The sequence below is a fragment of the Lactuca virosa genome, chromosome 7, assembly GCF_052849685.1.
Source record: "Lactuca virosa cultivar CGN04683 chromosome 7, Lactuca_virosa_CGN04683_v6, whole genome shotgun sequence".
Classification (NCBI taxonomy): Eukaryota; Viridiplantae; Streptophyta; class Magnoliopsida; order Asterales; family Asteraceae; genus Lactuca; species Lactuca virosa.
In genome coordinates this window covers 171,313,518-171,327,902 of record NC_136432.1, presented here as the reverse complement: position 1 = coordinate 171,327,902, position 14,385 = coordinate 171,313,518, and the positions used below count along the sequence as shown (strand labels likewise).

The following is a 14,385-nucleotide window of genomic DNA, read 5'->3' as shown; positions in this document are numbered from 1 at the left end:
CCAATGATCCTCTTTTCACAGTCCCAAATCCTTACTGCAAATGCAAGAATTCCAAATTCATGCCATTTACTGAAATCTGTTAGATTCTAAACTTATATGCATTGATCCTCTTAATGATTATGCACGAAGTCAGAAAGACTTGACAACAATCATTACCGAGCATTCCAAAGGAGATCAGCTCCTTGGAAACATCCTTCTTTCATTAAGTTTCCTAATCTTACACAGATTGAATAATTTCTAACTTTGAAACATTTCCATATTCCATTTTGACTATCACTTCTGAACAAGAGTTGCCTCCTTACAGATTATGTCAATATGGTCCTTCCAGAATTAACATTATACTTCCAACTGTCCTTGAGCAACCAATCTTTGGTAAACCTTAGATTGTCCTCGACAATTGCTTAATCATTTTAGTCATATCCAATTCTAGACCTTTTCCCTTCATAATGCCCCAGGCATTTGGAAAATTTTAGAAAGGATGAATATAGCACATGTAATCGATCCTATATCCGAAGCATATGGGACACGATTCATGATGTCTCACATAAAGACTAAACCAGTATTTTGCTATAATATTTCCATTTCAATTTGCCAAGTTCTCAAAATTCAGATTATGAAAAGGGATGCCGTAATCATAATCGAATTTTAGAACGTAAATAATGGACCCATATATAGAATTTCCTTATGTTGAGCCATTCCAACATGAAATTCATATATATATATATCCTTGATTAAATACGATTAAAATCTCAATCTAAGCTTTTAGAATTGAAATGAAGTATAATTTCCTCTCCCTTAATTATAGCAAAACAACTTTTTCAATCCCTGCAGCCACACGAATTGAAACTTTTGTTTTCTATAATTAACATTGCTAACTTGCAACACTAACAATAATTATCATGCTCCCACTAACATGATGATTATTAGCATATCACTTATGCTCCCCCTAGCTTTGACATGTACTCAGAAATCAGTTGGACTTCTAGAAATCAATACTTTATTGACTTCCTTACCAAAGTTCAGATTTCTGATACGAGATGCTTTGATAAAACTTTATCAAAATCATATACCTTTCCTTAGATAGCATGCATGTGTGTCTAAACAATTTCAGAACTATGAAAAGGGATGCCGTAATCATAGTCTCAATTGTTTAGACCTTTTGCCATCTGCTTCAAATATACTTGGTGGAAGTGTTTCCTCACCATCATTTTCATGAATCGGAGAGAAACCTTATGACCCTTAGATTTTATGGTGTATGTGTTCTTATCCATGTGAATCGTCAAAACCATAGTCACAAGACAAGGATAATGACAAATCCAAACTCATATGGACTGAACTTATGCAATCTTAACTTCTTGCCACCTGGCAGTACAGGGCCTGCCATTGCTTCCAAGTTGTTATGCAACCAATTGAGAACTTTCAGAACTCCTATGCAAAGCCAACTTTAACTGGAATGGGCACAGAATATGTCAACATGATAGGTTATAAACCTCAAGTCGCGTGCTAGTGAAGAACCTCAGGTTTTATTCTTGATTAGTTCTTGAAATTCTTTCAGGATCTTTTAGACTCCCACTGTCTCCTTGACCTATAAGACTTTCTTGCCAAATATTCAAGAGATAGTGTGGATTCTAATCAAGACAGACACTTAACACAATTGGCCTTAGTTGATCTTTGTTTTATCCAAAACATCACAAATTACCAATTTCAAATGTACAAGAGTAGAAAACTTTTACTCTTACATTTGACAAGTGTTTTTAAACATCTTTTAAGACATGTCACTCAAGTTACAATCTTAGAGTATAACTCTAAGAATTGTTTTTGGAACGATGTATGAATCATCTTCTTGATTTAACCACTTCAACAATTCATAACTCCTCTTCTTAACTATCAGAATGCACTTAGAGGATGAATTGTGATAAGGTCTCAAAATCATTAAGATGATCTTAAAACATGATACTAAAGTACTCTCCCATCTTTTCAGATTTGAGAAACTTTTATCCTTCTGCCTATTTTGATTCTTCTCATTCGTTCTGTCATACATTGAAACTTTTCCAATGTCTCAGAATTATACTTAAGCTTGTAAGTATAATCATATTTACTAAGCCTTAGTAAATCATGACGAATAGTCTTATCGATCTTTTATGGTGGACTTGATCAGTGCACAAGAATGTATACTTGATCCCTTAGTCCTTCACTTGACTCACATATACATGTGAACAAGGAACTAGTCTTAATTTTCCAAAATAGAAAATTCTCATTCATCATACTATACAACTTGCATGATTCCAAGTTTCTATCCAATTTGGGTGATGAGAATCTTTCCTTATTTGGTAAATTTGGACACTACCACAAATGAAAGAATCAAATTCATATTTTCACTCTTGCTCTTAATGGAATCTTATAAGCAACAAAGATTTTCACAAATGCCATTGTAAGGATATTTTAAAATAAATAAAATAAAAAATTTTCCTTTTATTTTAAAAACTTTGCGGAAAAAACTATCCTTACAGTGCAAAAGCACATGAAAACTTTGTTGTTATCTATTCCTAAGCAATATATCATAACTCCTAAGAAGTAGCTCAAGAATCCGATCTTCAAACTATGCAATAGAAATCCATCTACGCGATCAGATTCAACATATTCTTTCTTTAAGTTTCTTCACTTTTCTTTGATTCTTCAAACATCAACATGTGACCCAGTCACATCATGTAATAAGAATCTCCAAGTAGGAACTTAATAGAGTTAGACAATGGACTTTACCTGAAGTAGAGTCAAACTTATTGACTTTAACATCCTTAGGTAAATTTGGCAGCTTCGCAACCAATGCCCCTTCCTTTGGCAATGGACCCTTGATAATGGGACTATCTAAGACTTAGCCTCTCTCTTTACCATTTGGTCAACCGAGTTGACTATGGGCGATCCCTTTCCATTGGGAAGAGAGAGCTTTACTGGATATCCAATGTCATCATTGTCAATGTCCATAAAGTTTTAGGAAGTTGATCTTAGCAAATAGATAAGATCATTAAGGGTCTTGTCATAGTCTGTTTCATAGGAGTCCCAAAGGAACTCACTATGTGACTTAGAAAGTAGTTGAGCCACCAACTTTCTCAAGACTTTGACACCCAACTCTCCCGGCTTGTCAATATGTGACTACATCTCCAATATGTGATCACACATAGACCTTTGCTTGCCAATAGGGCTTGAGTGACCTTAAACTTTTCAAGAACTTGTGGGTTAGGGAGAATAATTGGAGGAGGTGGAGGAAGTATGATATCCATGGGACATCATCTTCATTTAGGAAAGCTTGTTTCAAGAGATTTGGGAAGATCATAAATGTCTAGACCAGACATCTTTTTGGGAGATATTCAAGATAGTTGATTTAAAGTCCTTAATATGACACCCAATATGAAATATTAAGGCTAGGACCCAACAAACTATTTTATAACTTAGAAGAGGGATGCCGTAATCCAAGCTATAAAATATTTGAAGGTAGGTGAATGACGATTCACCAATTTCCACCATGAAAAACGAAATGTATTATTAGGTTTTAATTGGTTTTGAAACTCCTAGATTCTTTTGAGATTCATTGAACTTTTCAAAGGCATGTTTCAATCTCGAGTGTGCCCTTCAGGGTTTGTGACTGGGATGCCGAGGATCACAAAACAAGGTGTGAATAACCATGCAAATATACTTGGTACCCTTAATATTTACCCCTCAATCGATGTGCCGGTTAACCACACACGCTCCAGCGATACTATGATAAACATTAAGTTACCCTTTGCCTACCTTGTTAAATCAAGCTAGTGTGCCGGTTAACCACACACGCTCCACTAACTGACTTATGCAAAGTGCAAAGTGTAATTTCATGGGTTAGCACCAAATTCACATTTTCCTAAGTAACTAAGATTGGGTATTAATAAGAGTTTAGTTACTTAGTATTTATCATTAATACTTTTAATGAAGGGAGAATTATAGTCCTTGTCCTACCCGTTTGGCTAACGACCCTCCACCGGTCAAGGAAGCGGTGGGTGACAGTGGACACCCATTAAACTGTCATTTTATAGGCAGTAACCTTATACCCCCCTTATAGACCGGCTTCGTGAATGAGGCCTACTAATGGTAAGACGACTTTACTCTTATACATATATATAAATATTATTAACTTATAATATTATAAAGTATAAGGGTTGAATTTTAACTTTTAAAATTCTAAGGGCTTAACTTGGAATTAAAGGATTCATAAGTGAAAACTTTACAAATTCCAAAACTTGAGGGCAAGTTTTTGAAACTATTCAAAACTTTTCATTTCATAACTTATGAGTTTAATGGTTCATTAAAATGAAGACTCTTCAACTGTGGTTGTGTCAATCCACTAAATACATAACCTTCTAGCACAAAAGGGGGTTCAACAATCTCTCCAATCCAGATTTATGTTGGGTTAGGAGACATAGCATATGTATGCAAGTCGGTACGCCAAAATTTTGTATAAAATTCTTTTAGGTTGTGTTTAGCAATGTAGGACCTTAAGTGGTTGACATCTTGGTCACTAGCCAATGCAAACAATCCAAAATCTAAGTCCCCTAACGGTCGTTTAAAGTGATAATACATAATCTTACCTTATTCAACGCAATACAACTCCTCCATCATACCATCAATTTCGTGAAATAAGAACAAATCAATGTCAACCAAGTCCGCAAATTTCTACTTTCCCTTGATATATTTTCTCATAGGAAATTTAGTAAACTCTGCTTCACAGTGCAACTGTATACTAAAAATGGTTGGATTCCCAAGTTCAAAAGAAAGAAAACAACAAAAGTTTCAAAATAGGGGTTGAAATAATCAAGAACAGAGCATAAGATAGTTGGATTTCCTTACCGTAAGTTGCTTCCATATCTATTTCATCCACCTCTAGTTGTACTCGCCACCCACTCATATTCACTTTTGACGGAAAATTAGGATTTTTGCTAAAAGAGAAAGGTTTTGATCGAGGACTCGGTATGCAATGTTTGGTTGTACTAGATATGGCATACGCAGTTGATCATATACACAGGACTTGAAATGATGTAAATACCCCTGCATGCTAGGCACATGGGTCACCCTAACGGAGAATACAAATGGCTAACGCCGATAGGGACTTAGCGGACATAAATTAAAAGTATGAGGGACAGTCAAAGTTACTTTTCAAAAATAAGGACAGAACATGCAAATTGGCAGTTGGACCAGGGACGACTCGTGTAATTTACTTTTATTATTACTACTACTAATATTATTAATGTTGAAAACATTGTATTATGATTATTATATTTTATTATTATGATATATATATATATATATATATATATATATATATATATATATATGTATAAACATATTTGTTTTGCGTATTTATTTTATTTTATTTTTTTGAAAAAAAACATGGCTTGCAAGGTGGTTTTATTAGAAAAACAAAACTATATTACTAGAAGTATTGTTGTTGTTGTTGTTGTTGCTGCTGGTGGTGGTGGTGGTTGTGGTGGTGGTGGTGGTGGTATTGTTGATGTTGTTCTTGGTGTTGTTGTTGTTGTTGTTGTTGTTACAATTATTATTGTTGGAGTTGTTGTTGCTTCTGTTGTTGTTGTTGCTGTCGTTATTGGTGTTGGTATTGGTCTTGGTGTTGTTATTGATGTTGTTGTTGTTTTGTTGTTGTTGTTGTTGTTGTTGTTGTTGTTGATAGTGGTGGTGGTGGTGGTGGACGTATTGTTGGTGTTCTTGTTTTGGTCGTTATGGTTGTTGTGGTGGTTGTCGTCGTCAATGTCACCTTTGTCATCATCGTCGTCTTCGTTGTCGTTTTCGTTTTTGTTGTCTTTGTTGTTGTTGTCGTTGGTGGTGGTGGTGGTGGTGGTGTTGGTATTGGTGTTGGTGTTGGTGTTGGTGGTGTTGTCGATTTTGTTGTTGTTGCTTTTGCAGTTGTTGTTGTTGTTGTTGTTGTTGTTGTTGCTGATGTTGATGTTGATGTTGTTGTTGCTACGACTGTTGCTGTTGTTGTTGGTGGTGTTGGTGTTGGTGTTGGTGTTGATGGTGTTGGTGTTGTTGTTGCTTTTGTTGGTGGTGTTGTTGTTGGTCATAGATATATATATATATATATATATATATATATATATATATATATATAGGCGTAGGTTATTCTATTCAAAGTAATTATTGTGTTATTGTATGCATAAATGTGGGCCAAACATTTTACTTATTTTAAGAAAGTGATTAATACATATTATTTAATTAAAAATATAATTGAAAAATACCATCTAATTTAACTAGAAGAGTATTTTAGTCAGTTAACATAGATTTAATAAAGGAAATTTGCATATTTTAAGGGATCAAAGATTCTATTAATTTTAAAAATCCGATTTTACAAATTATAAGGTTTTTAGTTCGGACATTCTGACAGAATATGTTTGAGTATGTTCAAAAATAAAAATATTCTTGAACTATAAAATAATAAAAATATTATTGAACATATTTCTTGATCATGACTTTAAAAATTTCTTGTAGAATAACAAAATTCTCGAACCATCAATTGAAGAATTAAAACAAAAATTACATTAATTCTTATAGAATACATGTAACAATTGCTAAGAATTACATTTACTTTTAAAGAATAAAACTAAAAAAACTTTCAAATCTGAAAAAAAACATCAAAATCTAACAAAAACACTAATACATTCTAAAAGAATAATGTTGCTAAGAGGCGTCGTTCAAATTTCGTGGTCCGTTCTTCAAGCATCAGCTTCTGTAGAAACAAATCCAATTAATACATTAGTGAGAAAATATCAATACTCCATTCCAACATAATTGGAATTCGTGATTCCATTCTGATAGAATTGGAATTCATTTACCAATAATTATATTAATTCGGGGAATTCTAACAGAATATGTTCATGATTATCATAAAAAAACATTCTTTTCTGATAGAATGCTATAAACGAAGAAATACCATTCAGTTGAAGCATTTTAGCGAGCGCTTGGTGTGTATGAAAACAACTTTCAATTCAGTTGAAGCATTCATTTGTCAAATAAGCAACCAAAACAACCATGATTTGTGTTCAATCAATCAAACCCAAAAACTCATCTAAACCTATCGATTAAACTTCATTGATTTACAGTAAATTAATCAAAATAAGAAAGAAGATTATAGAAACATGTGATTATCCAGCCAACAACAACCCTTTGTTTCTTCTTCTGCTTGCCCATTGATTTCACAGCCTCAATCCAAACACCCATATGATTTCGGTTCTTCTTCCCTGCCTCCACCGAACCACCTTCCAACCATCCCTTCCTACCTCCGTTTCTTTCAAATCAACCCAAACAAGAACAACTAGAGACTGCTGGAACAAAAAAAAGGAAAAGAGAAAAGATAAAAGATGAAGTCTACTATACATTAGAAGATCACCACCATCATCATTATGTCATAACACCTTTATTCTTAATAATTTTTTTTAACATAAGTAAACTTACTAAGCGGCAGCAATTGAGTTATAGAAGAACAAGAACACTATTGATTCCCAACATCAGGGCTATCACGACCTTTCTTGAAATCATCCCATCCTCTCACCCATGGTTGCCCAGGTGTAGCCCTTGTCTGTTTAGATGCATAACTCTCCAGGTTGTTCATTACCTTGCTACGCACCTCATTGAATACCTATTATTTATTACCAAAACCAACTTCCCCAAATCAGCCCACTCTACACAATACATACATAAGAAACAAACTAGTACATGAATTCAGGTTTTTCAGTAAAGTTTAACTCACAGGATTCGTCTCGATTGCTTCAGGAGGTTGCTCCTGTCCAGTGAGCCATTTCCACAAATCTGGATTTTCCTGCAATTCAAAAGTAAGTAAGATGGATGTTAACCCTAGGTGTAATCTGTTACTGGTAATTATTAGCAATAATATTTGTGGAATTTACCAGGTCGAGGACAGTAATAAGCGATTTGATCCCCTTTACATCTAAAGATCCAATGTGATTCTCCACCCAACTTCCTACAACTAAGTCCAGCTCTAGAAAACCCCTTTGTTTGCTTCTATACAACAACCTACTCCAATTTACAACAAAAGTCACAAATCAGAAATGAATCACGCTTCTGGAAGTCAAATAGGGATATGAAAAATCAAACCTGTTAGTTAATCTTCGCTTGCTTTCTTCGTTAGACAAATCGAAATCTAGGGATTCGACGCCGTCATTAGAAGAATAGAAACGAGAGAATGAATTAACATAAGGCCTGAAACTCACAGAAAACCATCAATAGAAGAACAAAATTTGGCAAAACACACACACACACAAGCACAAGATTATGAACCTGTAGAGAGTTTGATACGGAATGGTGGCGTTTGACGATGTGCCGCCGAGTACACGAGCCGGGGTGGCTGTTGAATTAAGGAAGCGTGATATGCCAAACAACACACTTATGAAGACGACGATGAAGGGCAATCCCACAAAGGGTCGTGGTGGCTGAAAGCTTTCGATCGAATCCTACGGGGGGTTTTTCAAAGTGACCTGGGTGGTAATTAAAAGGGGATAAATTAGGTTAAAATCAACTAGCATAATTATAGGAAAGTATTTGGGGAAGTTGTTTATAAAATTACCTAATTACCCTTATTTATTTATTTAATTATTTATTTATGTTTTAAATTTTGATTGGCCCACATTTATGCATACAATAACACAATAAATACTTTAAACAATTGAACCTAGCTCTCTCTCTCTCTCTCTCTCTCTCTCTATATATATATATATATATATATATATATATATATATATATATATATATATGTGTGTGTGTATACGTGTGTGTGGATATATATACACACATAGAAAGAGAGAGAGATAGAGAGAGAGAAAACAAACATTTATAATAATATTTCCAAATACATAGCATATTGTTATAATTTTATAAGACTCAATATACATCATAGAAAAACAAACATTTCTCATAATACATAATTTTATATGAGATGAGTGTGATATTAGTGTCACCAACCATTTATTATAAATGCAATTAACATGAGTGTCGACAAGGATTCGAAATATAATTTAATACATATTAGATGGATCAAAGGGGTCGCGCCACCTTTTGGGTTAAAGGGACATAGAATATTTTAAACCTAGATTGAAATAAAAACAAATTAAGACTAAAGGAATGTTGAAGAAACAAATAGATTTTGGTTATGCTCGGAAACAACTCACGTTGTCTGACAGCTTAAGTTGATGACAACCAAGTTGCCACGGTACTTGCAGCCAAGCAATTATCTGGCAGTTCTTCTTAAGGATGGATGGTGTCCATCCTTTCCGATTCACTTGTCGCCTCAGTCTCAAATCAACTTTTTTATATTCTCTAGCTTCCACCCTTCATGCCCCAAAACACATTGAAACTAATTTTTCTTATCCGCCCCTCCCCAACCACTTAGTTTGTAATTTTAAAATAAATATATATTACAAAGTATTTCACAAAATAATAGTTAATACAAAGTATAACAAAATATTAATTAGGTTTCATACTAATCTTATTATATTTTGGTAAATTCAAGGACTTATATATATATATATATATATATATATATATATATATATATATATATGTGTGTGTGTGTGTGTGTGTGTGTGTGTGTGTTTTTTAAGAATAAAAAGATGAGAGAGCGTAGAGAGAGACGAGTAAACTAGCCTGCATTTAAACACTTCAACAGAGTCATTCCATCAGTGGTACTGCCCCTATCCCACCATGCAAAAACCTCGACTCCATCCATCCGAACACATCGAGTAGTCTAGCAGTGATTTATAGAAACCATTTTCTACTGCCAAAACCAAAACTGCAATTTTCGTTTATCTTATTTAAATTTTGGATGAATGAGTATAGATACCAATATGTTGCCACTTTTGGGTGAATCTCATGAATACGAACAAGCCATATATCTATGATAACGTTTTAAGCTATGTGCCTAAAACATAAAGTGTCGTTGAGAAGTTAAATTCCTCACGGTGGGTTTATAGTTACGAGGGGATTTTCCGGTTGGTTAAAATTATAAAACACTTGAGTTTTGCGATTAATTTCCCATATAAGCCTTAAGAGAGATTGATTTGGGCCGCTCAAATAATGTGAACTTTTTTTCAAAATATGCTATTTCTAACATTGGGTAGATTTGAGTTGAGCCACCATGTCATTAACATTTTTGTCATTCTTGCAAAACGTATAATATGTTAATATTATTAAAAAAAATCATTTAAAATACAGTAAATTTAATGGTGATGTTAGAAGAAAAAAAAATGAAAGGAGAAATCACATGTGGGCAAAGACACAGAAACCAGGTGATGTGTTATTGAAGAGGAGCTTAGAATGGTAAGGCTACACATTTCCATGCATGCCTCATCTCCTGCCACATTTTATTCCTTTTCTCATAAACCCTCATCATTGGGTCCCATGTTTTACTATATTTATCGTACTTTATTATTTAACTAACTAGATGTGTAGGGTTTGAATCGGTTATGGCATAAACTTAAATCGAGTAATATATTAATGGTTTGAAACTTTGAATTCTATGATTGCAACATCCACTATTGAATGCTTGGTGAGTTTGAAAAATAAGTTTGATTATTAATTAAGTATTTAAAAATAATTTATATAGAATTGAAATAGAAGTTATATGAACCTAGATATAAATATAAAAAAAATATCAAATGGCAAGCATGGTATATTTGGATAAAATACTTTTTGTAAGAAACATTCCATTTTTTTGGAATAACCTAAAGATAATATTGTGCTTTTTTCCTGAAACATGAAGAGTACTTTAAAATTTTAATATATAAAATACAGTTCAATAAAATGGTGTGATTGGTATCGGATATCTAACTTTGTCAAGGCACTAAAAAGAATAATAATTAAAAAATTATAAAAAAAAAAATAGTTACAATTAAAAACTCTAGAGAAAAGAATTTGAAAGTACTGCGTTTTTGGACCGAATAAATATTTTTGTGGTAAGAATGTTTTAAGTAAAGCTTAACTATTGTTTTCAAGTAAAACTTTAAATTATGACAACTATTTTGCTGAGAAATTAAATATCCTATATTAAACTTTACATTTAAAAAGTTAAAGAAAATTCAATTCTATATGCATTCGATTACAAATAGGTTCATATTTATTTCACAAGGATAAGCTTTGCTCAGCTTGTTTGAAAGGAAAAGAAACTAAGTCTTCCTTTAAGCCAAAGTCATCTTTTTCTATCACTGATCCATTGTATCTTCTTCACATGGATTTATTTGGGCTAGTTCCAATTAAGTCCAGGTCTGGAAAAATGTTCACACTAATAATTGTTGACGAGTTCTCGAGATTCACTTGGGTGTAGTTTCTTCGGAAAAGAGTCATGCCGTTGACAAAATCATCTCGTTTGTCAAAAGAAATGAATTATTGTACGATCGTAAGATAAGGCAGCTCCGAAGCGATCATGGTAGCGCGTTTAGACATTCGACGTTGGAGGAATTATGTGAAAAAAGGGAATTACTCAAAACTTATCAGGTTTCCAGATTCTGCAAAAAAAAAAGGAGTAGCTGAAAGATGTAATCAGACGTTGATAGAAGCTGGTCGTACTATGGTGGTGGAAGCTGGTATACTACTCTCTTTTTAGGCAGAAGCAGTCAACACAACATGTTACACTCAAAAATCGATCAATTATTGTTAAACGTCATGGGAAAACCTCCTATGAGATATTTAAAGGAAGAAATGTGACATCCTCAATTTTACGGCCAGAAAAGACCGATTTCGTTTATGCTTTTTAAAATAAAATCAGAGTAATCTTTCAAAAAGTGTTGCGGAATTTGTCCCCAAAACAAAATATAATAAATATTTATCAAAGCATTTCTTAAAGAAATGTATTTCCATTTTATTACAAAGTTTGGGATGTCCACATCGATACAGACCAAAAGCATAAACAGACCTTACATTTATTTACACTAGTGATCTACATCTCCTTTAATCTCTCAGTGTAAAATAGCTTCGTATCGACACCTGTGATACAAATAAGCTTGAGTGGGTCAGGTTGGGAAAACCTGGTGAGTACATAGGGATTTCAATCCCACAATGTTATAACATATATATAATTTAGAATTCACGCAATACAAAATTTTTCTCTCTATATATATAACCAACTCTTACCTCACCCTGTCAATCCTCTCAACGAGACTAAAAACTAACCTCTCGACCTGATCCATACTCCCGGATCCAAAACTAACCTCTCGACCCGATCCATACTCCCGGATCTAAAACTAACATCTCGACCTGATCCATACTCCCGAATCTAATAACAAATAACTATGTCCTATCCATACTCCCGGACTAAGGGCAACTAACTATATCTTAATCCATACTCCCGGATTAATGACAGATTATATGTCCTGTCCATACTCCCGGACTAAGGACAACTGACTATGTCTTAATCCATACTCCCGGATTAATGACAACTGACTAAGTCTTAATCCATACTCCCGGATTAATGACAATTAACTAAGTCCAATCCATACTCTCGGACTAGGGACGAATAACTATGTCTAATCCATGCTCCTGGATGAATGACATATTTTAAAATTCTATTCTCCGTATATATCTCACTCGTATTCATAAAGAGATACTACCCCATAACCATTATAACCAATCTTAGATTTACTCTTTAACCTAAGTTATCATAAACAATCCAGGTATGTTCTTTAACACTTAATTCAGATATCATCAAATAACTCACACAAAACATATATTCAATACATTCAACAATACTTGTATTAAAATCATGTTCATGAAAGGGACTATGCACTCACCTGATAAGACGATGCTCAGACAGCACTACGGCTCTTAAAGTGATATTCTTCGATGAAACCGGAATGTTTTCTCAGAAACCGGACTTTTCGCGGGCAGAGTTTCGGCTCGAAAACTCTTTTCTTCTCGGGATCTTTGGAGCTTCGGAACTCGCTTAGGGTCTCGGGATGATACCGGGGCTTCGGGGGTACTTCAAGAAGGCTAGAGAGAGTACCGGGAGAGAGAGAGTAAGAAAATAGCAACCAAAAACCGGATGCCCTTTGATTTCTATTTATAGGGCCATTTTTCTGGATTCACGTCGTGAATCTCAAATATTCACGTCGTGAATCTCAAATATTCACATCGTGAGTTCAGTAGTCATCAGTTGCGTCATCGCAACTTGCGTCTGTCAGGCTCCAGAAGTCATAAATACTGAGTTCACGTCGTGAACACTATATTCATGTCGTGAACTCTGACACAGTATCGGGGTTCGCGCCCCGAACTTCAGAAATTCATATCTTTCTCATATGAGCTCCGTTTTCAATGTTCTTTATATACACGCGTAGGTGAGATCATGCTCTACAACTCTCATTTAGACTCCGTTGGCTAATTTTGAGTTTATTTTTTTATTATATTATTTTTAGTAGGCCGGGACAGGAAAACTCCGTTAGAAAATCATAACTCCTTCATATGACGTCCGTTTTCGTCTGTCTTTTCACCGTTGGACTACTATCGACGAGATCTTCAATTCCTGTTTAGATTGTTTCGGCTAAATATCGCTCGATCTCATATTGGAACTTCGGGCTGTACACTGTTAAGCCGAAACTTCGAAAAATCATAACTTCCTCATACGAAGTCAGATTTGGGCGTTCTTTTCATGCACACTCTCGGTTTAACGTATTCTACGACTTTCGTTTAGATTGCTATGGCTAGATATCGCTCTATCTTAAATTCGTATTTTATGTCATACATCGTCGTGCCGGTTCTGTCGCGAAACTTCGACAAGTCATAACTTCTTCGTTATAACTCGGATTTCGGCGTTCTTTATATGTACGGAATCCTTGTAACATATACTACAACTTAGTTAAGATTACTCATTCTAAATAATCTTCCATCAAAAAGTCATTTTGAATGCTTATCGTCTCTAAATTGACTAGCCCGGATCTGCGGGCGTTACAAGAAAGCCAGATATCTCTTATTTTCATGTTTTTGGTGTGTATGTTATGTCTTAAATAAAAAGGATCAGTGTTCGAAGTGTGAAGCAAAATATGATGAAAGTTTCTTAGTGGGATACTCGAATGTGTCTAAAGCCTTCTAGGTGTTCAACATAAATTCCCAGATCATTAAAGATTTTATCTATGTCATGTTTGGTGATGACACTTATATAAATGATATAATTGATCATCCAACATCTATCTTATAAGAGCTCATTCATTGTCCGTCCAATGATTACGAGATCACTAAACCAGTTATTTCATCTGATGCTAATCTTCCTCCATCAGCATCCAACCTCTCTGAAGATTCTGTCCCAATCAAAGAATATGTTATTGAAGAAAAAACGATAATGTTTCTCCT

General features: G+C 34.3%; 1 long non-coding RNA gene across 1 annotated transcript; it reads right to left on the bottom strand.

Annotated features, from left to right (window-relative positions):
- Positions 1–7,534: 7,534 nt before the first annotated feature.
- On the bottom strand, positions 7,535–8,018 carry LOC145126050 (uncharacterized). Its single transcript, XR_013716281.1, has 3 exons — positions 7,944–8,018; positions 7,787–7,855; positions 7,535–7,675 (listed from the first exon to the last, which is right to left on the bottom strand). It is a non-coding gene; the product is annotated as an uncharacterized LOC145126050 (long non-coding RNA).
- Between the last annotated feature and the right edge of the window lie 6,367 nt (positions 8,019–14,385).